The 26,345-nt window shown below is 34.0% G+C and overlaps 1 protein-coding gene and 1 non-coding gene across 9 annotated transcripts in view; both read right to left on the bottom strand.

The window, feature by feature from the left end:
* The window catches only part of Nrx-1 (neurexin 1), a 529,026-nt gene that overhangs the window by 342,049 nt on the left and 160,632 nt on the right, over window positions 1-26,345 (bottom strand). The gene's annotated exons all lie outside the window — the stretch shown is intronic.
* On the bottom strand, window positions 17,931-18,012 carry TRNAS-AGA (transfer RNA serine (anticodon AGA)). The gene has a single exon. It is a non-coding gene; the product is annotated as a tRNA-Ser (tRNA).

Here is a 26,345-nt window from a genome sequence, read left to right as displayed (position 1 = left end):
AAACTTGCCCAATAATTGTGAAGACACAACAGTAATTATCAGAATGCCTACAAATTTGTGAAAATATAATTTATAATATTCCTCTGAGAATATTAATGACTGTACGTCTCATAAGTTTGATGGAACTGTGAGTTCGAAACTAAGATGGCGAAATGCTAGGAACAATGTCTACGTGTTAAATACATGTGTCTGAAACTCGGTAACAATTTCCCGAAATGTACAAGAGACTAAAGTTCCGCCATATTCCGCGTGTAAAGGATCCTGATCGCAAATTTAACGTATGCACTTTACGTGATGTGTCTGGTAATAAATTCGGTATAAACTTTTGCTTTATCACTTCGAAACGAATCGCTTCTGAACGTGATCGTATTTCGGTGGGCCTGATATTAAGCTGTAAATGACGTCCCTTCTTGCTGGCCAAGAACTATAGCATAATTACAAGAGAAATCTCGTATAGTTACGTGTATACTGTCTCACCCAGTGTCTCCGACATTGAAATTTACGACTACACAGACAGAACTCTAATACAGAGTAAATTATTACGTTACTGTTAAAACTTTCAGCTTGATTCTAATTAGCTTCCATTCGTGGCACTTCATAGCCTGAAATAGTTTCGAGGAACAATTGAAAAATAAAACCAATTGGAAAGAAAAAGTGAAATATTTGATTTTCCTGGAAAATAATTTTTATCCCAATGTATCGAATAAAATAAAATATTGGTAAATCGATGATATAAAACTTATTTTTTAATTGCAAACATTGTGCAATTTCACACTTTCATATATATTTTACTGCATGAAGGAAATTTATATATTTTTCGTTTCTTTTTCCCCGTTTATTCAGAATTTTATTGAAGTGAGGCTAATGTTACAATTTTCTCTGCCAAACGATACTTATATTTAATTATTCACCCTTTTAGAATGCATATAACTAAATAACATTACTGAATTCATATCTGTTCAATATAACGAATGGCAGAGGAATTGAAGTTATTCATGAAAATTTTAATTAATTCGTAGATTTGTTCCAATTGCAAGATAGGCTTTGTATTAATCAATGTCTGTAGCTGCTCCGAACTTTTAATTGAGCTAATGGTATTATGTGCACTTTGTTTCAAACTCGACGCAAATTCCTACTGATAACAAGTAATAGTAATAATTAAAATCTATTCGTTTTTTACAGTTTTACAGTTTATATGAAACAGCAAGGTTTCCATTTTTAAATCCATACATAGCATATAGTTATACTCGCTTAATTAATTCGTTACGCATAATGAAAATGCCACACCACTCCAAAGTTTCTCATTTTCTCCTACAAATTTCAATGTTGTTGTTACCTATTTCACAAATACATTGTAGCGATTTCTATTATCGTATCATTTACATTTTTATCATACTGTTTGTAGTAACTACAAATTTTCAACATCAATAAAATATGAAGCAAATTGATAAATAACAACTGTGAAAACTAAATTATTTTATAACCTAACAACATTTCCAAAAAATAATAAAGTTAAATCATCAAACTGCAAGTAAATTACGAATTCTTATACACTATGCAAAAATACATACAACTTCCGTTACTTAAATAATTAACATACTGTACCTTTATATTTTAAAACACGAACCCTTATATGTGGGTTGCACCAAAAGTTTCAGGAAAGAATGAGAAAATCCAGAAATAACTTTGGACGAGATATAGACGATATTGTTTAAAACTAATTTAACGATAATTCACAGATAAATCAAGCCACAATGCTATTTTATTTAAATATTTCACATTGCCATACGAAGTTTAATTTAAAATGCTAAATATTCAACTTCATAATTTTGCTGTATCAAATCAAGTGGTGACTGAGAGTAATCTCTCAAGTGCAAAGGGTTAAAGGTATGAAATTAACAAACAACCGAACGACAGCGAATTCCAGAAACTTGTGTAGCAATCTACGTATTACTAACATAACGACATTCATTTCGGGAAGGTTAACATTGAAGTTTTGAAAACTCGCGAACTCTCTTTCGCAGTTCATACATTTTCCGAAGATCCTCGTCTCGTTTAGTTTCCGTTTCCGGTGGACAGAGGGGGTGGAATCTCGAGGCGAAATCTCGAATTCTCTTTCGAGTTCCCGTCGTATCGTCTTGGAACAAGGAATATAACCGGGCACGGAACACCGTAGATGAAATTATTCGCGATTTCCCTTCGCTGTTTAACCTTCGTGCTTGACTTACCTCGTTACGACCGAGGGTGGAATGGCGACGCAGGGTTTGGATGAGGTACGGGGCCTCTCTGTGAATCGTCGAGCGTACTGACACGAAACAACGGCGTCGAGATTTCAGGGTGAAGGACTATACGTTTAATGGGTCTACCTTTTTAAAACGGAGAATGAGCTTGATGTCGCGTTTCACGGGTTCGTTTATTTTCCCTTTTTTGCCTCCCTCCCTCTCGCCCTTTCATTTTTTCCCTTAACATCGTTCAAGCTGAAGCACCGGCGGAAAAAACTTCTCCACGAACGTCAACCTTTTCGTTTTTTTTCTTTCTCGTATTGTTCATCCTCGAAAAGTTTTCATTATAACGCTAGGAGGGAGTTGTGCTGAATTTTTAGCGTGTATCATTTAACCGCGTCGGTTTCCTGGTTTGCGAACCGTGAAATTTTGAAGGAGTTTATTGTCGGTAATAGTTTCATTTGAATAAGATTGCAGTGAAAGTTGTATTAAGTGTTGTGTCAAGAATAGAATATAAATTGTATTGATACAAATTTGCCGTTAGTTTCGTGTGAGTTTTAACTCCTTGTTACAAATGTCAAATAAAAGTACAAAATTTAAAATTTTGTATAACATATCAATACATGGTACATCGAAATAAAACAGTTCTGTTCCTTAATCTATGTAAAATATATCTTTATGTTAGTTGCAAAAAATAGCATTAATATTACATCAGAAAATATTCGCCAATGCAAAGGGTTAGATTAATGGATTTCTATTGATATAGACTGTTCTATGAAAAGTAGAATTCAAGAATTTAATTTGTTTCGTTTGAGATAAAATTTAGGGCAATTCATAGTTATTCATTTTGATTCGGTATATTTAGTGCACTTATCTTTACTAACGTTTGTTCGATTATTTATTTATTCACATGCTGATATATTGAAATTTTGAAAATGCTATTTCTTGTTTTATTAGTTGTAAACCATGAAAGATATTACATTTAGGTAGTATCAACTCTTTATGCTATTATTACTTTATAATGCACAGATTAACGGAACATATACGTTCTGTAATAATACCTATCTGATAATCGTAGTAATAATAGTACTACTGAATAATAGCATTATATTCAATCATATGCAATAGTAGTTTGATGGATTAACCATTGCGAAGTCAATCAAAACGTTCACGAACATTCGAGGCTTCTAAATCCAACTCCTCCATATAAGGCACCACGAGGAAAACGTAGTGTTACGTAACAATATCTAAAAAATGGAGGCTCGTGGCAGTCCTATAACATTTTCACAATAACGGAGAAACTTTTTAAACGAAAAACAGAAGTGGTTACGCAAGTACCGGGTTGTTTGTTCAAAAACTTTTAATACTGTTGGCATTATGCTTGTTCAGTTTTTTTTCGATTTAGCCAGATCACATTCCTTCAAATGTACTTTTGAACTTAACAAAAAAAAACGAGAAAAGCGCTACTGTACATATGCTTACAATTTCAACAACGTTTCAGATACATGTACAAATAAAGTACCATAGTAGGATTTAAATTCTTTCGTACGCTATTATTAGCGAAGGTAGCCCTAAATTGGTCCATACTTAATTTAAATAGTGTATGTTTGAACGCGTTCACCTGGACGCAAAACCGTAACGACTGAACATTCGTTAACAATTCGTTCACTGTTTTTTTCTTTTGCCGTGAAGTTTAAAAGGACCCGTGTCCCGGCTATGTCCAACAAATCATTTTAACGAGTCATGGTCATTTCACTCGTGCTTAATAGTGCTTCAGCCGCGGCAACGTGCAATTGGAGTGGGCTGAAAGTTGAACGCGTGCGACGCACGTCCGACAAAGCTCATCCGGCGTATTCGTTGGGAATCTACGTACAAGGTATGATCGAAAAGTTTGTGGACATAATCCACTATACTAACTCGGCTAGATAAAGAATATGGTCAACGAAACTTGTTGGGTTCGTAGAATAAGCAGCGGAGAATCATATTTTATTATGATTTACAACTTTCAGACACCAATGTCTCACCTGTCGGATTTTACGAACTTAGTGGTTCACTGAATGATCGAAGTTCGATTTGAAATTCGGGAATTATTGTTGTAGTATTTGAGATTTGCAGCATAGCTTAGGATATTTTCAATACTCGGTTTACGGATATTTATTGTATTTCCGTAAACGTCGTATTAAGAAGTGTGAATGCGACTGTGAGCGAAGGATGATAAAAGATGAAAGCCTAACGGTTGAAGTAAAGAGGCCTGCATAACGTCGCAGACCCAAGATTTCCAATTCGGCTTTGAAGGGGTGTGTTTGAGAGTTTGTGGGGAGTGCAAGTGAGAAGAATGATTGTGGGGGAAAGAATGATCTTCGAGTACGAATGTCCGAAACAGCGGCTGTTATATAGTTCCCTACATTTGAACATTACTTGTTTTATTACTATTAAACGTAGTTGTTTATTAGAATTTTCTATATATTCCCATATATTATTGCCGATTCACACATTATCCTGCACTATATTATTGAAAGAATAAATTAACAAATTGAATGACACGAAAATTCGTTTTATGTAGCAATTCATATCTTTTCATAACAAAGGCAAATTGTATTAGAAATAATTAATGATTTGGTATGACAGGACTCATATTACACTATTATCTAGCTACTCGTATTACTGAATGTTTTTATTCGACATCAATTTTCTTATTGTAATCGTTCTCAAGCAATGTGGAATCTCTGGCCATTACCACTGTGGTAGTCAAAGAGTTAACCAAAGAACATAGAAAATTAACCAATTAAATTAATAAATAATATGGGTTAGTCTCAACACAATTCAAAGTAGACCTAAACCTCTCTTGACTTTAAGTGTTGCTCTACAGCTCAATTAGGAGTGTAGACTATTAGTCGAGCTTCTTTGTAACATATAGCTCAAACAGAACCGAGTCTTTGTACAAAATCCGACGTAGCTCTGTGAGTTAAGGAAATTAATCCTTTAGCTACCAGCATCACATATATATGTAATGCTCCGATTTTGTCAGAAGTGTCACAAAGATGTGTAAATAAAATGGATATAGTATGTTCTTGATCTGCTGAAAACTCTATAATTAGAGTTTTTAATTATTAGCAGCAAAAATCAATAGTTCAGAAAAACAATAATCTAGAATGTTGCAACGTCTCGAATATTTGCTGATACTAAACACACACGTACACTCGCATGTTCATCTGTTCACACTTTATACACCCATACCAACATATTGTGTATTATTATGTCTACTTATAATAAAGACTCTCCTTTTGTAGAGTTTTAAAGTATTCCTTTTTTTAACAGATTGATTGCCATTCATTCCCATTGAAGTGTACTTGTTTTAGTATTAACAAAATAATGAATTATTCTCAAAATTAAATAAAGGTATTAAGTACCCCACTGCTATATTATTTTGAACCAAAAATATTAAAAAAAAAATGTCGACACTCTAGCTAACAACTAAAAATATCACTGACAATCAACCTGTTAAAACGAACTCACCAGTATTTCCTCCGTGACAATTTAACCCTCTATAGGCCCATGTGAAATTTCTTCAAAATCTCACATCAATATACTGGGTTAAATTGATTTATTTAATCTTTTACCGCAAAATGACAAAGAAAATGAAATAATTAATCAACTTAAACTTTTATACATACAAGCGTAAACGTTCAACATTATTGTAACTTCGAAGTTACAAAATATATTCGTTTTAACACCAGAACTACCAAACAAGTCAAAACGATCCATTCTTGATTTCTTCTTTTTGCAATTATTAAAAAGATAACATGATTCTCTGAGAAATTACCAAAGACATTGGTTCAACGATACGCAAATATAATAGTTGTAAATTAATCGAAACCTCAATAGATACACTCTTAGAGTTTCTGTAGGAAAATTTCAAAAAGTCGGTTTCACTGCTCGATAGTTTTAGTGTTAATGAAATGATTAAAATTATTCAATACATTGTTAATTTGTATTCATAGGTTGATATTTATTAGTTCCATACTGCATAAATTTAGTTATCGTCACGAACAAAATTCGGCTTGTAGAGGGTTAAATAGATTTTACACACGATTCGTCCCAAGGCGGACATGGGAACTAGAGGGTTAATGTGTCCCTGGGTTTTCTGATCAGACTCGTATTCGAAGATCGAGCGTTCGCCGGCGGCGTCCCTGCTGGATCGGTATCGAGTCCGAATTCTTTTCTCCCCGGAGTTAATCGACCGATAATTTCCCAACGAACGACACGCGACCCGGCCCCACAGACGATCGATAACCCCCTATACTTTAAAAATCAAACACGCCCGTCGGGCGAGCGCACGATGAAATATGCAGGTTAACGAGGCTTTAAAATTGCGGAGCCGGCCGTGCTGCACGCGCAGCTTGCCAATTTAAGTGTAAAATATAAATGCAGAAGCTAAGCAGCATTACGAAATTGTTGTGCTTTAGTTACCGCCGCCACTGTACAGACCCCGGATGAGAAATCAATAAACAATTTTTCGTAGACAACTTTCGTAGACAAACAATCAGTAGACAACTTCTTATTCTTTGGTTTAACCAGTTAACTACGTTTAATGAGTATACACGTCATCTTAAAGCTTGAAATGGTAGTAATTCTTTCAACGATGAATTCATGATTTTTTCAGATAAACATATAATTCTTCTTCGTTTCGCTTTGGTATAATTAGTAGAAAGTTGTTCAAACAATTATTCCACGTGAAGAAATGTGACGAAGACGAAACGTGCAACAATGTTTCTATATTCGAAATCTCATTTTCGAAAAAATCCAGTTTGGAAATGAGTATGCCTGCATTTGGCTAAGAACCAATAGAACATGTTCAAACTCGTCCGTTTCGATAACGAGGCTACAAATAAATGAATTTTACTCTACATTATTGGTCTTGGATATCGTAGAAAATTGAATGAGAATTGAATGAAACATAAAAATTGTATGTGAATGAAAATTAAATGGAACACTAAAATGAAATAAAAATTGAATGAAACATAAACTGAAAACGTACGATTTATTTCATTGGATTCTTATAAATAGTTAATCTTCTTTTATATTCTAAATTCCACAATTAACAGGTTAACAACTTGCTTTATATTTTATTTCTCAATTCGGATTGATATAACTACTTTATCGTTAATAATTTATTAGGGAAAGAACAATTTTTATACTTACTCCATGTCTACATTTACTCAAAATGTTAAAAATTTATTCATAATAAAAAAGTAATATTTCATTTATGTTGAAATAAAATAAGTAACACTTAGATTTATCAAATGCAATTTAAAATTTTTGTAACGAGTCTGACACGATATTATAGGTAAAGGGATTAATTCGGTATAATTAGCTGATTAGGTTAATTATTTTTTATTAGAATTCACTATAATAAACTGTAAGGGTTGTTAATGAATGAATTACGTCCCATCCATTGTAACTTTTATTTTATAAAAGATACTTGATTGACCATTGTGATAACAGTGAGATAATAATGTTGTTGATGGTGAGTTCCAAGTTTCAGATCGTTTTCTTTAGATTATTGTATTTTCGAGTATACGACTTCTTTGTTTTACTATCGCCTTTGTATATTCATATTTAGATTAAGTTTATGTTTTTGAATTGGTGACATAACTTGAGTATAGATAAATTTATAATAATATAATGAATTTCATGTTTATGGAAAAAGAAGTGTATTCATTAGAATGTATATTTCAACAATTCAATTGCCAATGGGTATTGGTCACAACCATTTTATCTTCTTCGGATAATAAGGTCTTTTAATATCGGAAAATATTAAACTTCTTCATATGAAATGGATTTATGTATCGCAGTCATAAACATGCAGATAACAAATAACAAATTTAAATTCAACGGTGTTCATTCGATGAGGGTGGAAAATTGACTTCCACAATTTTTTCATCTTTATTATTCTCTGCCGCAAAATATGGGCAATAAACACTGACAATAAACATGGATATTTTGAATTTTTTTCAGATTTATTGGAAGATTTTTTATTATTGTCAATGTTAACCCCCTATAGGCCGAATCTTTTTTTATTTATAAAAAAATGTATGTAGTATAAAATTAACAAATACTAATCTATAAATACAAATTAATAATGTATTTAATAGTTTTAAGAATTGTATTAAAATGAATGTACCTTGTAATTTTGAAATTACAATGACGCTGAACTTTCACGCTTGAGCGTACAAAAGTTTAAGTTAATTAATTGCTTAACTTTATTCGCCACTTTTCTACTCAAAATAAAATAAATCAACAAGATGTGAATACATTGTTATTGCACGGAATATATTGCACAGAATTCCTTTTCATTCTAGCACATTTGCAACAATCTACGATAGTAGCAACACCGAATGAATTCGTGAATCAAAAGGATTAAAATGGATTCGTTCTATGAAGTATTCAGCTCATAAATTAATTTTACGCACACAGCTTCGATAATGGGAACGGCGATCGAAACGCACCTTCACGTTCATGTATTAGCATGAGGATCGTAGCAGGAATTAAATTAAAATTTACAGCGTGTGCTTGTCAACACGCGATCGTACATTTTTAACGTAGCTGTGTTTACGACTGTACTCTCTTGTAAAGGGTAAATGTATTGGCGCTTTTATAGAAGCCGGTAAAAATCTGAGAATGTGATATTCAAATATTATGGAGCATAAAAACGTCTCAAGGGGCATCCTGGGATATTTCTTGCGGTGCTTTAATCTAGCAAGACATGAAATGATATTGCAGAATGCTAGTGACGGTTAATTTCGCTCCGTGACAAATTAATGAGATTTTACTAAAGCTAATTTTGTGTTTAGACATCTACTGTATCGTAAAGTACAATTCTCTCCCTGCCCCCAAAAAATAGGTTAATGAACGTTCTTTATTGTTATTACGTCACGTAAAGTTCACATGCAATTTTGTTGATGCTTTACAAATTTAGAGTAGACTAATACGAGGTATAACAATGGAAATTTTTGTAAAGACTTCAGTTTAATTTTCAATTAATAATCGATCAACTCAGTCAAAATGAGATAACAAGTTGAAACATACTTGTATAAATATATTATTCAATGATCAGAGGTGCACAAATATTATTGAAATGATTCACTTAATGCAAACGTGCACCAATTCAATTCATAACACAAAGAACTCTATTATTTGTTAAAGTTATAATTTCTTTCTAAATCGTTAATAAGTATGTCTGTAATTTGAGATATTTTAAATAGCAGTAGCATATACTTCTTATTTCGAAAATCATAAAAGTATAAAATAAATATTAATTTATTTACATGCGTATCGTGATAAAACTTATAATCTTAATAGAGCCAGTTTTTTAACTTATAGAAAACATCTCAATATACTTTTCGAAAGAAAAAGGGAAATCTGAAAAATACAAGTCCCTAAGTATGAAATTAGAAATTAAATTTTTCAGAATTCCAAATTAAAAGGGGGAACACATTTTCATATAATCTCCATTCTAGTTAATCAGTTACGAAGCTGAATGGAGTCAATGGAGCTTATATATAGAGTTATTTAATAACATAATGATGCTAGACTGCCCAAATCTGGTATATTAAAAACGATCAACAATGGCTTAAGCCGAGCCCATTTGTCCAGAAGGACGTCCTGAAAATTCTTCGGAATTCCTTAAGCCCGAAACCTAATAAGAAGCTTCACAATGCTGAACGTACGTATCGACATCTTCCCACTCATTCGGACAGTATTTTCAATCTTGAAGCCGTCCGAAAGCATTCGATTTTTCTGCATTCCCGGCTTGACCCCATTACCTATATACTTAAGGGGGTCGCTCGTCGGCGACGCCGGCGTCGTCGATAAATTTCATCAGCCATGTATTATCATATGCAACCTCGACCGTACTCAGACAGCTCGGTGATAAAAAAGTTAATACCCAATCGAGAGGCCAGTGCACATAAAATGTCGTTACCGCCGTAAAGATCGATGGCCCAGAATTGTCGGGCAACCGCCGGCTACTTGTGTACAGGCCATTTTGAGAGTTACTGTCACGACGTGGACCTACCGAAATGGATTCAGGAGAATTACGGTCATAATAGATGAGACATAGTTAGAAGATGCAACGAAATTATGTATCAAAATTTTTTTATCAATTTCTTCAAAATTTTCACGAATAATTGGAATTTTGTTTACAATGTTGAAAAAAAGATACGAGAACTTTTGGATTTCTGTATGCTTCTGTTTCATTTTACTTTAAATTTAGAATTGATGTACACATTCGCGAAATGAATAAAGAATGTAAATACGTACTCATTAGTTCTTTCAACAGTTAACATGTGTTAGTTACTCTATTAAAGAAACCTATAAAATTGTTACTGTATTTACACACAATATTAAATACATGTAACGAAAAAAACTCTATTGCCAATCTCCAAATACATGAAACAAAGTAAAACCAGCTTCATTAAATCTCATTCATTGTTTGTATTAGTCTGACACGATTTCCTTCTTTCCAAGAAAAGGATTTGCATTTATTCTTTATAAGGACATTTTGACACAATTTAAAAAGGAGGTCAAAGTGGCAAGTGGTAGTGAATTTCAGCACATCTCAAACTCATTTCCTTAAAAAGAAGAAATGTGAAATATTTGTTATAATCCATCAAAATTTTATTTATATCAAACATAATTTCTAAGACTTTAACCAGGTAATTACAAGTTTGAAAGAAAGTAGTTTAAAAGTGAGGTTAAGGGTTAACCTCTTGCGCTAGAAATACTTACTAAACACGTCAAGCTGTGTTTGTTAAAAAATTGCTAATGACATCTTACATACGTCTCGTTGCATTACACACACTACAGTGTCTCGAAATGCGTCAGTGTATACGAAATCATTAATAAACAAAATTAGTGTACATATCTGTGTAAAATGAGTAAAAACAAAATCATTTTCGCGAGACTTTGCCAAATCTCTGAATTCATTTCCAGCAAGAGGTTAACAAAAGAACTCACCATTGATAGGGACATACGATTCGAAAATGGCACACGAGCAGTCCTACTCGCCAAATCTCCGGAGATAATCCTAACGTAGAGAAATTAGAAAGTGATCAAGCGGCGACTGTTTTAGACGGAGTAGTTAAGAGTGGAAGTCGATTCGATCTCAGTGTTAAGCCATTACAAGGCTCGCGGCCAACGGTTCCGGCATTAATAAAGACTCTGCTGCGTTATTAAGCGATAGATATCATAAAATGTTCCAGCACTTGTACCCTATTCTAACCGAAACGGTTATTTAATTGACGCAACGTGGCTCTACTATCCCTGGCTCGACCCCCTTTACGTCTCAGTCACTCGTCTCGTTAAATTAGTCGTAACCTCGTTCCGATTCTCGACCGGATCAGTGGTATAAACGCGAGCACGAAGGTTATCGGAACTCGATATTGGGATGAATACGAGCCCCGAGATTTTATTCCTCTTGTTCTTAGTTATGGAGCGGCAATAAATTTAGCTTTTGTTCTGGTCCGGCTATTCGCGAAATTTCGTTTGCGGCGAGCGGATCTGTGTACGGTGACCCACAAATTTCTTCGTTATAGGGCTACCGAATTAATCGGTGTGCATGCGGTTTTATTTTTGAATATTGTGATAGGGTAATATAGATGATAAAGGATGTTTGACGATAATCGACACATAGGAATAGAAGACCATTTAATTGTTCGTTGTAAACATTACCTTGGAAACATATGTACATATAAGTTTTTGAATAATTATGTGTTCCTTACGTTGAAAGTTATAGGTGAACAGTTTTAGGAAATAGATTTGTATATAAATGTTTAAATTGGGAGAAGTGCAATTATAAATAAAGTACTTCTAATGATTTGATAACCTATTTTTTCTTCACAACAGTAACACAGTTTCGGTTTGAAAATAAACGTTAGTATTTGTAATAAAGAATTAAGTGTAATTCATTTAGTTAAGATCAGGAAATAAATGGCTCTTTAGATTCTGTTGTGCTTGAAAGGAGAAATAGAGACTTAGAATGAATATATGACTGTTCATTTCAGAGAAAAATTTATAAGAATTCATTAGAAACTAATTCTACAGTCAATTTTTAGATGAAATTTTCTTCTGAATAGTTTTAATACCAATTCAAAATTTTTTAAAATTATTATTTAATTGAATACAATGCGATGCGCAGTGTCGAAGCTAATGGTAAAAGTAGAAAAATTTGTGTACGGGAAGTGTCTCCGGAGATGGTTAGGGATGACTTCGAAGTGGATCTATTGTTCCCTTTTCTAATGGGTGACCGTCTCAAGAGTCAAGCACTTCCAAGACACGCTTCTGAGTTACGTTTCAACAATAGTGAAAGAAGACAAAGGAGCGTTCGACAACTCCATTTTCTGTTCTACCTAATACGTATCCTTATAATTAATTCCAGTCTATAGACTCAGGTAAAGCGAGCAAGAAACAATGCCCCATATTAAAAGTGTTCCAAAATCCAATTCCGCAATTAATTCTTTGTGAAAATTTCAATGATGTATTCTACATAAAATCTATAAAATGTTATTAAAATATTTCGCAATTATTGATATCTTCAAACTATAAAATACCCGAAATAATTTAAAAAAAAAACAGTTTCAATTGAATACTATAATGGATACTCGAAGAAATCGAAAAAATCTATTGTTATAATTTTTGTAAGGATTTCGTATGAGTAATATTAAATGTTAGGTAGTTCTGGTGTTAAATATAAATTGTTAGGTAGTTCTAGTGTTAACTATAAATTAAATACAATCTGGCAAACCCCTTCGTTGTCCTTTCGTTTTCAATAAAAAATAAGAATTCCGCTGATTTCTATCCGAAGTTATTCGTTCCGCAATTACAGTCTCTGATCGGAAAATTATGGTCATCATTGATGTCATTTTTGAGAAAATCAGCAATGAATCAGCGATCCAATTCTTGTCCGGTCATTTCCTCATATTAATTTGTTATATTAGGTTGGTGCGTATGAAATGTCGGATTTATATTTTATATAAAACTGCATATCTTTTTTCAAAAGCTGTTTATTTAATTAAAATATGCTCCATTTTAATTCATTTAATTTCGCAATTGTTTTGTATGACGTATGCAGACGAGCGTTGTCGTGGAGAAGTATTGGGGCATGCTGATTAACAAGTGATGGGCGTATAATTTTCAATTTTTCATGCATTCCATTAATGTACTGGCAGTACTTTTCGGCTGTAATTGTCTCCCCAGTTCGAAGGAATGAGTAGTGAATTACTCAAGTCATATTCCACCAAACTGTTATTAAAATTTTCCATGGATGAAGTGATAGCTTTGAAGTATGAGCACAAGCCTCATCCCTATCAAGCTACCGATCACACCTTTCCTTATTGTCGTAAAGAACCCATTTTTCATCACAAGTAATAATCCAATCGAAAAATGGCACTAGATGAAATCGTTAGTTAATAATGATGAGCATACGTCAAACCGATTCAGCTTATTTCGCTCGGTTACTTCGTACGGTACGCACTTACTATTTTTTTCACCTTGCCAATTTCAGAAGAGTGTTGCAATATTGTTGTAGGGCCAACTTTCATTCTGGTAGCAAGTTCCCTTGTAGATACAGTTGGATTCGTTTCCACCAATGCTTTCAGAGCATCAATTTCACAGACGTTTTGGGTCCTCCACGCGGTTCATTTTGTAGGGAAAAATCACCAGACCGAAAATTTTCAAACTAACGCTGCACTTTTCGATTTTTAACGGTATTCTCCCCAAACGCCCGGTTTATATTGCGTGTAGCTTTTACAGTATTATTACCAAGTTTATACTCATATAAAAAAATTACACGAATATCGGTTGAATTCATATCGATATAAAATTGAAAACAAATAACTAAAGGGAACACTTTTGAGAAAATTTTCTTTGTTGAAACGAAGAAACAAAAGCATAACGAAAACAGGGAGACAAACGTTCACATGTAAAGAAAAACCGACATTTCGTATACACCAACCTAATAATTCAAGCTTAATTTCTTTGCTTAACTCTTGGTCCTAACCCAATTGATTTGACACAGCAAAATGGTAAAGTTTGATATTTAATATTAAATTTTGTATAATATATCAATATGTGAAATATTGGAATAAAATAGTTTTGTTCCCGAATTTATGCACGATTTCGCAAGTTAATTTCAGAAAATGTCATCTGCACCTCATTAGAAAATGTTGAGTATTTCCAGTGAAACACTCCTAGCATACAAAGGGTTAACATTACGACGAAGAAATTATTATTAAATTATGTTTCGCACTTCAAATAATAAATAGAAAAACGAATTTGATTTGCACAAAATTATCTGAAATAGATCTACATGCTTCGGAGAATATTTTTCATTGTTAAAAATCCGTATAAATATATTTAACGATGAATACAAGGTAAAAATATAAATATGTGGTAAACCCGGAATTTCTGTAAGCAAATTTTTGAGCGTGCTAATCAGTGATTATTATTCATTAATTTTTTTAATACACATCATTTTGTATAGAAGAAACTACTTAACAAAAGATTGGAAATCTTCAATTTTCGTTATGCGAATAGTCAAATTTTTGGGTTTTGTCCACAGACGGTCGCACTGTACGCGGAGTCAGGCGTAAATGTAACAATATCGTCGTATTCCCATCATGAAGATGACTCTTTCAATCTCCCTGCGCGGCGCAGTTTAAGAAAGTTTCGGGTATACCTCCGGGCGGACACCTCGCACGATTACCCCTTTGAGCCAACTTCTGTCGAAGCAGAACGTTTAATCAAGTTGACAACTTTCGTAATCACGCTCGTAATACGGTCGAATCGCACGTAGGCCGAAGTTGAACAAACCTGTCGGTGTAGTCTCGTTGAATAACGATGCGACGATTCGGTAGGAAACGGTGTAATTAGAAATCCGCTCGAAAAAAAGGAAGGGAGACATCGAACATCGAGATTGCAGTTTCTTTAGGAGGTTCGTCAGTTGCATGTTAACATATTGATTTAATGTGTTCCTGCACCAATGCAGCACATACATGTTCTCACTTCTCGTGTGTGTCAGTTTGTTTATAAAACGTCGAGAGAAATGTAGCACTAATGTTTATATAAGGGATCGGTAGTTAGAGTTTGCTATACTGTAATTGGACACGCAATTATACTTCAAGGGACGTGTGATCTATTTATTTCTTGGCATTGCTGCTATTAGATGATGTTAACTAGACCTTGTTAACGTTTAATCTTAACATAATGTTTATGCACCTTTGCAATATTGCAAGTGATTATAATATAATTGCTGTAGATTACACTGTGTTATAACATGTTATTTTATAGTTATTTCAGTTGTCGTTAACGTTAGTAAATTATTATAATCGTCATAAGAATGTTTCATAACATTGTCTATCGATCTTAATATTAATAATATTCCAATATGCTTTCTTTCAATTAAATGCATTATATTTAAAATCATTATTCACGAACTTCATACCAAAAATTATAAATTGTTTCCGTCAAACATAGATTTCCTAGTCCTGTATCTGTACAAACACACAAATTTAATTAAAAATCTTTCACAAAAACGGCTTGATAATTTAATTACTTGCAAAATAAAAATTCTGAAATGGCTCAATTTGACCTGCCCGGTAGGTTTAGTATTAAAAAAGTGGTCTATTTCTCCCCTGAGTTACCCTAGTGTTACACACAAAATAAACGCATATTGACGTTAAAAACGAAAAAGAAAACAGAAAACGCCGCGTCGAATGTATTCGCATACCGAGGATTAAAGGACAACTCGATATATCCGCGGCATTCGCTCGCACGCACGCGCATAAATACCTGTCGCAGGCGCATGTAAACGTTTACGCCCTTGGAAATTGACTAAGTTTCGGTGGTAGGGGTGTACGGTCGGAGAGTGAATTGCTCGGCAATTTATAGCCACGCTATTTAATAACCACTCCCGACGTCGACGTCGTCTAAACCGCCCCACTCCGGTCCGGTGCTAGTCGCCTGCTTGTTGGAATCGTTACGGGCTCATTTTCAGATTTCATTTCCGCCCGTGTAAATCCCGAGCACTCGGAAGCTGCAAGATTTACTGAAGCAGCCATTAAGTTCGCAATTTTTTCACCCGAAGGGGCGATTAACGATAATCCTTACAGAAGAACCACTGGCTGATATCCCTTTCCGATATGGACGCACGTTTGGACCGAGTATTATGATTATAACCACTTACAATCCGCAATCTATATTGTGGGTGAACTGTACGCGTGGAATATGGAACAAAGAAGCAAGAAATATGTAATTATAAATGTATTTACTTAAATATTGGGTTATCCCATAAGCGATGTGTTTTTTGTATGTTAACTTCTATTCTAATGTAAGACATTAACCTTTTAATGTGGAATGTAGTTTCGAAAGTCTTTCATTGTGCACACAATGAAATCGAACATTGAAGTGTATACTGGTCAAACGAAGCTCGAATACACCCATAATATATTCTAACGAAAAATTGAAGCAAAACGAAGAAGAATTACACGTTTAACTGAAAAAATAAATAATTGATCTTGAAAGAATTAGTATCATTTTGACCTTTAAGACGACGTGTATACTCGCTGAACGCAGTTAACTGGTTAATACTCGCTTTTTGTTTAATCGTCAACGTATTGATCATCGTTGTGTATGTTTTTTTCCCATTTCTCAATTAATTTTTTGGTTCCATTCTCCAAATTACTTATGGGATGACATAATTTGTATAAGATATGCAACACATGCAGGGATTATGTCGTATGATCGTGAAATACGTCGTATACTATTGACAATGTTACATTAATATTGGAATTAGCAAGCGGATTAAACTAATTGGTTCGGGATTTCTTCTTTAACAGTAATTATTGATTGAAAGTTGATTTATTAATGCACGTTCTGATATATAAGTTACTCAAAACCCTAATAAATGCTTTAATGATATCAATTAATTTCAGAATGAATTAAAGTAACACAAAAAGTGAAAAATATATGTTCTACTAATTCGCTGTCTCAGATTTAATTTATTCGCGCGGAAGACTATTCTTAGAGGTAGAAGAGATGGAATTATAACTTAATCCATTGCAGCGAAAATGTTCTGAAGTGATGGGAATGCACCGCAAGAAGATTACTCAATGTCCATTATCTGACTGTTCTAACTGACAGTCGTGTAAGGGAAAGAGTCGTGTGGTCAGTTTTAGATTGCATTGTGGCTTAACGTGAAAGTTAAAAATTTATATCGCCCACTATTTGACTGGTTCAAAAAGATTTCGGAAGCAAGATGGATATTTTTTCGAAGCATTTTTCCATACAATATTCAGTTTTTTTTTGTGTTAGACATATATAAAACACTTAAAAATAATAATGATTATAGAAAAATTGTTCGTATTTATACCTAAACATTATAATTTATTGGCAATAATTATCTTTAGCTAACTATTCTTTCGAGGTAAATATTCTTACGTTATTATTTATTACAAGTTCAAAACCACAGTCATGTTAAATACTCAATTTTATAAAATATTTTTTAATTACTTTCCGAAGGTCGTGTTAAATTTCAATTTTGTAACTTCACATGAATTAATCGAAAAGTCAATTTAAACAAAAATCTGTCAAAGAGATTATTTAAAAAGGTGGCGGATGGAAATTTCTTGCTATAAAAAATGTTTTACATTTCGCAGTCGGTAGGACTCGAACCTACGCTCCCAGAGGGAATCTGATTTCTAGTCAAACGCCTTAACCACTCGGCCACGACTGCTCGCAGTCTCCGATGTTCTAAATGCTATCTGCAGGGACTGGCTCCTTAATTCTTTTACACATATACATATACATATATTTTTGTTTAGGAAATGTAATATATAATTGAATACTATTATTTTGGAATTTCATTTTTCTTCCTAATTTTTCTCTCCGTCAATCTCCATTAACCATGAAAGTAACATAACCTTTCTGACTACAATAAATTTTTCAGTATCAAGTTTAAAATAATAATATTATAAACAATGCAATTTGAATAGAACTCTATATTTTTTAAAAATAGAATAAAATGTTTAAATTAGGAATTTTGTTCTTAACGAAATTAAAGAAAAGGTTGTTATATAATTATTTATCATTATGAATAACTTTATATGGTTGTTTTAATAATTAAATTTATGTGTTACCAACAAACACGAACTATATCTTATCTTCCATTATTTTTCGGATTTTATGACAAAACAACGTGAAAAACAAGTAGATATGTAAAGATATTTGTAAAACCCATAATTAATATTAATAAAGACCTTTCTCCTCTGTATATGGATTGTGCCAATGAATGAGTGGTTGTACAAGCTATAGGAAAATAAGCAGTTAATGTACAATTTGCACTGTAATTTAGGTGGAAGATAAATAATGACTGAAGAGCCTCAAGGGGTTGTGATAACAAACTAGCACCATAAAACATGACCCCAACATTTCGTTATACAAAATTTGAAAATTATTAGTTGATATAGATGAAGAATGTATATATTGAATTAAGCAGCATTTAAAATGTGAATGAATAATTAAAAATATAAATATAATAGCAAACTATTTACAAAAGAAATAAATTTGCGTGCGTCACTTCTGCAAGAAGAAGAAGAAGAAGGAGAATGTCAATAAGATATAAAGGTACTATATAAAATGTACATCGAAATCTATTTATCACATTCATCATGATCGAAACCTTCATTCATATACCCCAAATTAAACTTTTTCAAAATATTCAAAATTAATTACTACTAAAAGTAGTTCCAATCAAACATTTTTCCAATAAAAATCACATTTACACCATATAACAATATAGAACATCACAATAAAGGAAAATATACATTAATTCACAAAACTTCCTAATACAATTGAATCATTCAAAAACTCGTACCGATGATTATTAACTCCAACTTCTCTCTTTGACCCGATTCGACAACCATAAAACACATTCAATGCCGCAGACGAAACAGCCTACCAAATCCCCAGAATCCACAAAACGAAATGAAAATTCTGTCGTGCAAGTTATTATTTGCCCCGACTTTGCAAACTCCCGTGAGTTCAGCGACGCCGACACCTCGATGTCCCGGTGGCGGCGGCGGCGGCGGCGGCGACGCGGTTTGGTTCGTTTCTGAAATATTCCAAAAGTTCGCCCTGAAATTGGCCACAGTGATCAGCGATAACGATATGCAAAGCTTGCGGGTGTGAAACTAGACCGTGATCGTGGAAGCGTTACCGTCTCTCGCTCGTAATAATTTCCTCAAGGGTTTGCCTGGTTAGATGTAACTACGAGGACTACGGAATTCGTCGACGAGTTTCCGCAGTCGTAATCCGTCTGGCCGACGACCTGCCGCGGAAGAGACGGGCCGCCATGGTAACCGGGCACGCAGATCCAGGGACAGTCTGGCAAACTGTCCCTTCGTCTTCATCTAAGTTACCTTGCCGAGTTTCAGTTTTATTACACACGAGCCCCCATTCTCTTTCTTCCCCACCCCCTTTCTCACTCTCTCTCACTCTCTCTTTCTCTTTCTTTATCTTCTCTTCTCCCTTAACACTAGGTTTACGGACACTTATTATACAGTTTATTCTACTGTTTCCAGAAAAACTGATATTCATCCATTTTGTCCTTGGAAATTGAGGGCTCAAACGTAGGCAATCAAGATATATATACTCGCGTAATTGCATGAACTAAAATCGACGTAAACATTTACCAAATAGTGTTTATAAAATTGAATATGTGTGAAATTGATGCATTTCCTAAACCTAGTGTTAATCAGTTGGTTGTTTTTGACGATTATGTGTTATTAACTAATTAGTAATGTGTGATCGATACAATAATCTCGTTACTAATAATTTATTGAAAAAGGAGACAAATTCTATGCATATTCTATGTCTACGTTTGCCCTACAATATAGTAATTGATAACAGAAGAGTAATATCTAATTATAATTTGAAGTAATTGACTAATATTTATGTTTGTTACATTCTATTTAAGTTCTTCATCACGAGTCTCACACGTTGTTGCAAGGCAGGGGGTTAAAAGCAGAATTAGAGTTAGGAAACAAATAAGGGTATGTATAATATGTAAGTATAATACTTTTTCGGTTATATCTTTGTACCCTTACAGAAAGCGGAATACTACAATACCGATATTCTTTCAGTATTATATCGATTTCAATGTTATTGGGTGTAAATTTGTAATTATTTTTAGGGAAATGAATTAAAGTAATTTACAACGGTAGAATTCCACGTTCTATATCTATCTTATTTATTATTATTATTATAATGAAATTTAGTTTTTATAATTTTCTTAAGTGTGATACACTTAATCCAGCATGACATGCGTGTGCAAACGGTTAATATTATTTCGGTGTGAATTTCCATGCCTAACACTGGCATCAAAGTGACACCGCTATTAAATCCCTGCGTTCGAGATCTCCCCGAGTGTCGTGCCCCTGCAACCGAGGTGCCGGATCATTATGATAAAACTTATTTTATTGCCGAGATAGGTGGCTCCCCTGTACTACACCCGGAATTAATATTGCTATCGTTCGAGTACATTCCGAGGATATATTTTTTTCCGAGCAGCGGCGAGCTCTATCTTAGCCTCGTTACCTTCGGTAGTGGTGCGATAACATTCTCCAATGTGAAATGAAAAAAAGGGACGGGGTGATGCGATCGTCTGAATTAATAGGGAGACTTGCTTGCTGGGCTGACAATTTTTTTATAGCGGATTGCTCGGTTTATTGTTCTTGTGAGAGGATTATTGTTTTAAACGTTGGGAATGAAATGTTGACGAACTTGGTGAAGTTGTGGTGTTGCGACACTGATAGATTGTGGTGGAATTGAAAGTATGGAATTGAACGAAAGAAAAATGAGAAATGGACGAAGTGAAAATTTCATTACGCTTGAATTTCTAGAAAAAGTGCAAGTACATTTTTCAATGTTAACCCTTAAGGAAGCAATGCCGCCATATAAGCGGCATGGCAATTTTATTTACAGGGTCCAATGCCGCGTATGTAGCGACAAAAATCATTTTATTATATCAATCACTGTTATTGCTGTAATATTTACAATTAAAACGTTAAGTATTGTGCAGGTCACTTCTATAAATTTGTTTCCGCTTGATATTTACGTTACGGTATTTTTGGGCGGTAAGTAAACTTGAAATACTTTCGGTCCGTTAATGGTTAAAGTGAAACAAGAAAAAACGTTTCTTTATTAACCTGTTAACTGTGGAATTTAATTTGAGAAATTTCAGATAATGCTCGCAATGAAATGAAATAACGAAGTGTATATTCGTCTAACGCAAGGCAAGTGCATCCATAATACAGTCTAACAAAAAGCTAAAGCAAAATGAAGAAGAATTACATGTTTAATTAAAAAAGTAAATAATCGACCGTTGGAACAATTAGTATCATTTTGATTTTAAGATGGCGTGTATACTCGTTGAATGCGGTTGATTGGTGAAAAGAATACGAAGAAATGTGTTTCCTGCATGCAGCAATGACAAATCAAATATTAATGTACACGAAGAAACACAGGAAGTCGCAATGGAAAATACTGCTATTCAGGATTCAAGTTAACGACGAGTCGGTGAACTTCTCTCGATGTTGCATAAAGTGTTTATGTATTCTGGTTATTCTGGAAATTGAAGCGCGCGTCGGAAGACCAACATTTTTCATCGGATACCGAGGCTGAAGTTGCTGCGTGCAGTTGCACCGAGATGGAAAAAGAGCGAACTGAAAAAGTTTCGTGCACGGAATGGAAAACATGACAAAACGTCAGCACGGTAACGTAAATTCAAAAACTGGCACACGTTTCTCGCGCCGTTGAAGCGCAATCGAAGTGTACTGGTCCTGCGGAATTTCGAAGAGAGCAGAATTGATTCCTCAACTTAAACTTTAGTTTTCGATGATTTCTATTTGTATGAGCGCCGGGAGTAGGTGATTCCCGTGAGTGTACCGATCGCGACTGGCTCGTTTGTTCGACACTCACATTTCCCGGCCGTATTTGTGGCCGGAGTTTGATTTTGGAATTTCGATAGTTGGAAGTTCGCGGGCCGAGGTTGTTTGCTGGGGACGAACTTCGCTGGAGATAGGAACGTCAGCCCGGACACCGCCTGTTCGACCGTGTATCGTAAGGAATTCCGAAATTAGAGGTATCGTTGCCAACATATCGCTCCATTGTACTAGCATTTCTAACGATTCACTGCTGACAAAGTAATTGAAGCGTTAGGTGCAATTGGAGCGCGATTTCGAAAGATTTTTAAAGAAATATCGATAGAATTATTCAAATGCTTGAGATAAAATTTTAAAAATTAATTAAATTCATAATGAAACTTTTTAAAATAGATAGTTTGAATTTTTAATTTTATTTGTAAAATATTTAACGATTTCGTAACGCTAATATATCAGAAAAAAATTTAATTCATTGTAGAAGAATTTAATTTACGTAGTATTGAGAAATTAAATGATATGTTAAATAACAATTATGTAATAATACCTAATATATTTATTTCAAAAATACTTAATGTACAAAGAGTAGACGGGGGAAGTATTTAACATGATTATTAATAATTTGATTTCTTCAAATTTCGATCTAGTCTACCGTGCAACGAAAAAAATATTTTCCAGAAGCCTATAACCACCTCAATACCTTCCCTTCTCGGCCTCAGAAGCTCTGCTGCGTTCGCAGTTTCCCGAAGATTGGAAGCTATAAAATAGAGAACAAAGAAAGATTGTCGATTCTCGTTCCGTCAAATGCGACACGGGCACACCAAGAATTTACAGGCTGATTTACGCGATCAAGGATCAAGTAAAGCAGATTTCAAACAGTCGTCACACTGACACCGTAAACCGATTGCACCTTCGATATACGAATATGGAACCTTGTGGGTTGTCCAATAGACATTAGAAGCTCTAAACATTCGTCCTTACTGTGGTTTCAACTGAAACAATAGAAGTTCGTTCTAAGGATTGTACATAATCATTATTCAATTACAATAAACAAATTAATCTTCTACACACGGCCCTATTTAATTTTTCCTTTTAATCTTAATTTATTGTTTCCTTTTAGCACAATTTAAGTATTCTAATGGAAGAGTAAAAAGTTTGTATCGTGTTTTAATTACCATAATTCTATTTGTGTTTCAAATACAGAATAAGGTTCAAGCACTTTCAAAGTATACATATGGAAAAATAACTAACAATTACTGTTTCACCATTAGTTATATTACTTATGGGCGTACTACAAAAAGGAGATGTAAAAAAAATACATTCGAATATCAAATCAAGTCGTTCGTAACTCTGCAATGTCTAAAATTTGTTACAAGTGAATGTACGCACCAATTTTTACAAAAACAAGATATATAAACAAGTTATTCAACTTTCGATTTAATAAGAGAAAAACTATGTTTCCATTAAAAAGTAATAATTAACCAGTAAAGAAATTAATGTTACACTTGTATTCTATACACGGAGCTGAAACTACGGTAGTTGGAAATTTAACAAGCTCCCTATCATTCGATCTACAACAATAAATTGCATTATCACTTATTTAATTTCCCTTCATTAACTGCGAATACAAGTGATCCTAAAGTTTCAAACGTCGTTGAATATTCAATTCGAGGCCTTATCGTGGCTCGTTCGCGAGCAACCGAAAACCATTCGCTCCGGTGAACCACTGCGCTGGCAGAGAGGTTTCGATACAACGCAGCGGCGAGCGTGTTATGCGATTGCACGGAGCGAACCGTTCGATTTATCACGTATTCAAGCCTGATAAGAAATGAAATATGCCGGTACGCCATCCTTACGAGCGTCTCCGGTAACAACATTTAATCTGGCGAGCAGACCGACCTACATTCCTTCGCGGACATTAGCGATTCCATCGACCGTATAAATTCCTGCTGGTCGACGGGTATAATTTTTTCAAGATGGCTGCCGTCTGTTCTTCGCCCCGGCTGATCACGGTTTAACATTATCTGGCAAGATTCGACCTCGCCGAACACCTGTTGCGATCGAACCCCGGACAACAATTACTCCGAATCAATCGAGAAACTTTATATCGATACAATTTATTACGTTTTATTCGTCGAATCGATTTTTAACCTTTTAGCTACCATACGCCATTATAAAGTATTTTCGCGATTAGTACCCGTCCGATCTGCAGGATTAGTGCCTGGTAGTCATCCTCACCTTGCGAGTCCCTTCAGCAAACCGCGAAGCTCGACGGTCGAACAGTTGTAATATGATACGTTGTTCAGTGGTAGATATCGGTGAGACAATATTAACCTTTTGCTTTACGATTTACTTCGACTCAGATATTTCCGCTCGCGTTTCTTTGCTTTTTTGCAGTTTTATAGGCATAGTTATTGTAAAGTACATTGTAGTATTACAAGTTTAATTGAATTTACTTATGGAGATAAGAGAATTATTTTAGTTACGGTATAACAGATTTGTAAAATAATATACAAAATTAATTTTCGTGCGGAAAGCATGTGCGGCTGAGACTCGTCATTTCCATTCAAGGAGTTAATGCAATGATAAAACTTTTTTCACAAGGGTTTTTTTTGTAAATAAAACTTTCATTAATGCATTTGTGAGATTCTTCTGATTGAAACGAGACCAAACATGGCGTACTTTAAATCACAATTCACTAAAAGAAAATAAATTGTTGTAATTTATTGAATAAGTAAATATGTTCCAAAATATATCCTGTTCGGTCTTGTTTTAATCAGAAAGACCTTACAATTTAACTGATAAAAATTGCAATCAATAAAAGTGAAAAATAAAAAAGTTTAATATTGCATTTATGTCCCCTCATTAGTCTGTTTTTATCATTCTGAAGTTCGGATCTCTTGTTCTTTCATTCGCACCATTCATTACTGCAGAGGATGAACAGAGGAGCTCAGCTCGGATTTTATTTTGATTTGGAATCAACACCACTGCACGATTAGTGCCCGGTTGCAGTTCTGATTTTCGGATACCAATCGCGAGAATACTGTAGGGGCTTTTGCGTATATCATCTTTCAGCTACTACACGTCACTATAGTGGCTTTCATATATATCATCTTTTTGAACGGTACGTCACTAGAGCGATACAATTCTTCCTCTGTCATCGATAACAGTGCACATTATAAACTAATCTAACGTAATTGCCCAGTGGAAAATTCTATCAGTCTCAAATCGCAGTGCTACATTTATGATACGCAAATCGCGTCAAACCCACCATACAAAGATTTGTAGATTTTGTAGCCGCTTCGCGGCTAGTCCCGCCGTAACTAAAGAGTTAAATTTGCGACGGAAACTACAAGTGTTTTGTATATATTGTACGAAATTATTAACTTGGAAATTGATTTTTTGTTGAGGGAAATTCATACTTATTTAACTTGGCAGATGAGTTGGTTTATTGTTGCAAAATGTTTTTGCTAAGACTTATATGATTTTTTATAAGGGAATACATTTACAAGTTGCACGTAAGTAAGTAGAAGCAAATGGGTGTAGTGATCTAAATTTAATTCTATTTGCCTGACTTGATGCAGTTCTATTCTACTTATTCAGAGCTCAGTAGTTCAAGTTCGACATACTGCAACAGACGCACTAGTTGACGGAATATAACTTTGTTTCACTTACTTCTTTACGAGTAATTTTAATAATATACCTCGACGATATAATCCGTGAAAGTAAAACAAACCGTAGATATAATAATAAGAGATTTTATTAGTAATAAACGGAAAATATTTAGTAATGGAAAATATCAAAGAATTGAGCAAGCTTGTTTATTGAGTATATATGATTGTAATATTATAATAATATCATCGAAATAAGAAAATTATGTAATTTTGTAATTTTCTCGAATAGATACTGTATGATCAGTAGAAAAAGCTATAAATATACTTTTTATTCAATTTTCAAAATTCACTAAAATAAATGGTAAGACTTTTAAATAATTTCCTACTACGAATGATTATTGTTCGAATGAATATTGATAATATTTCATTTGTATCCTTTCGATGAAAATAAATCGCATTCATTATTCATCAGGAAAATAATCAGCTATTTCTGAACTATGTATAATACGCACAAT

Source organism: Nomia melanderi, chromosome 8, assembly GCF_051020985.1.
Source record: "Nomia melanderi isolate GNS246 chromosome 8, iyNomMela1, whole genome shotgun sequence".
Taxonomy (NCBI): Eukaryota; Metazoa; Arthropoda; class Insecta; order Hymenoptera; family Halictidae; genus Nomia; species Nomia melanderi.
This window is presented reverse-complemented; position numbering and strand designations above follow the sequence as displayed.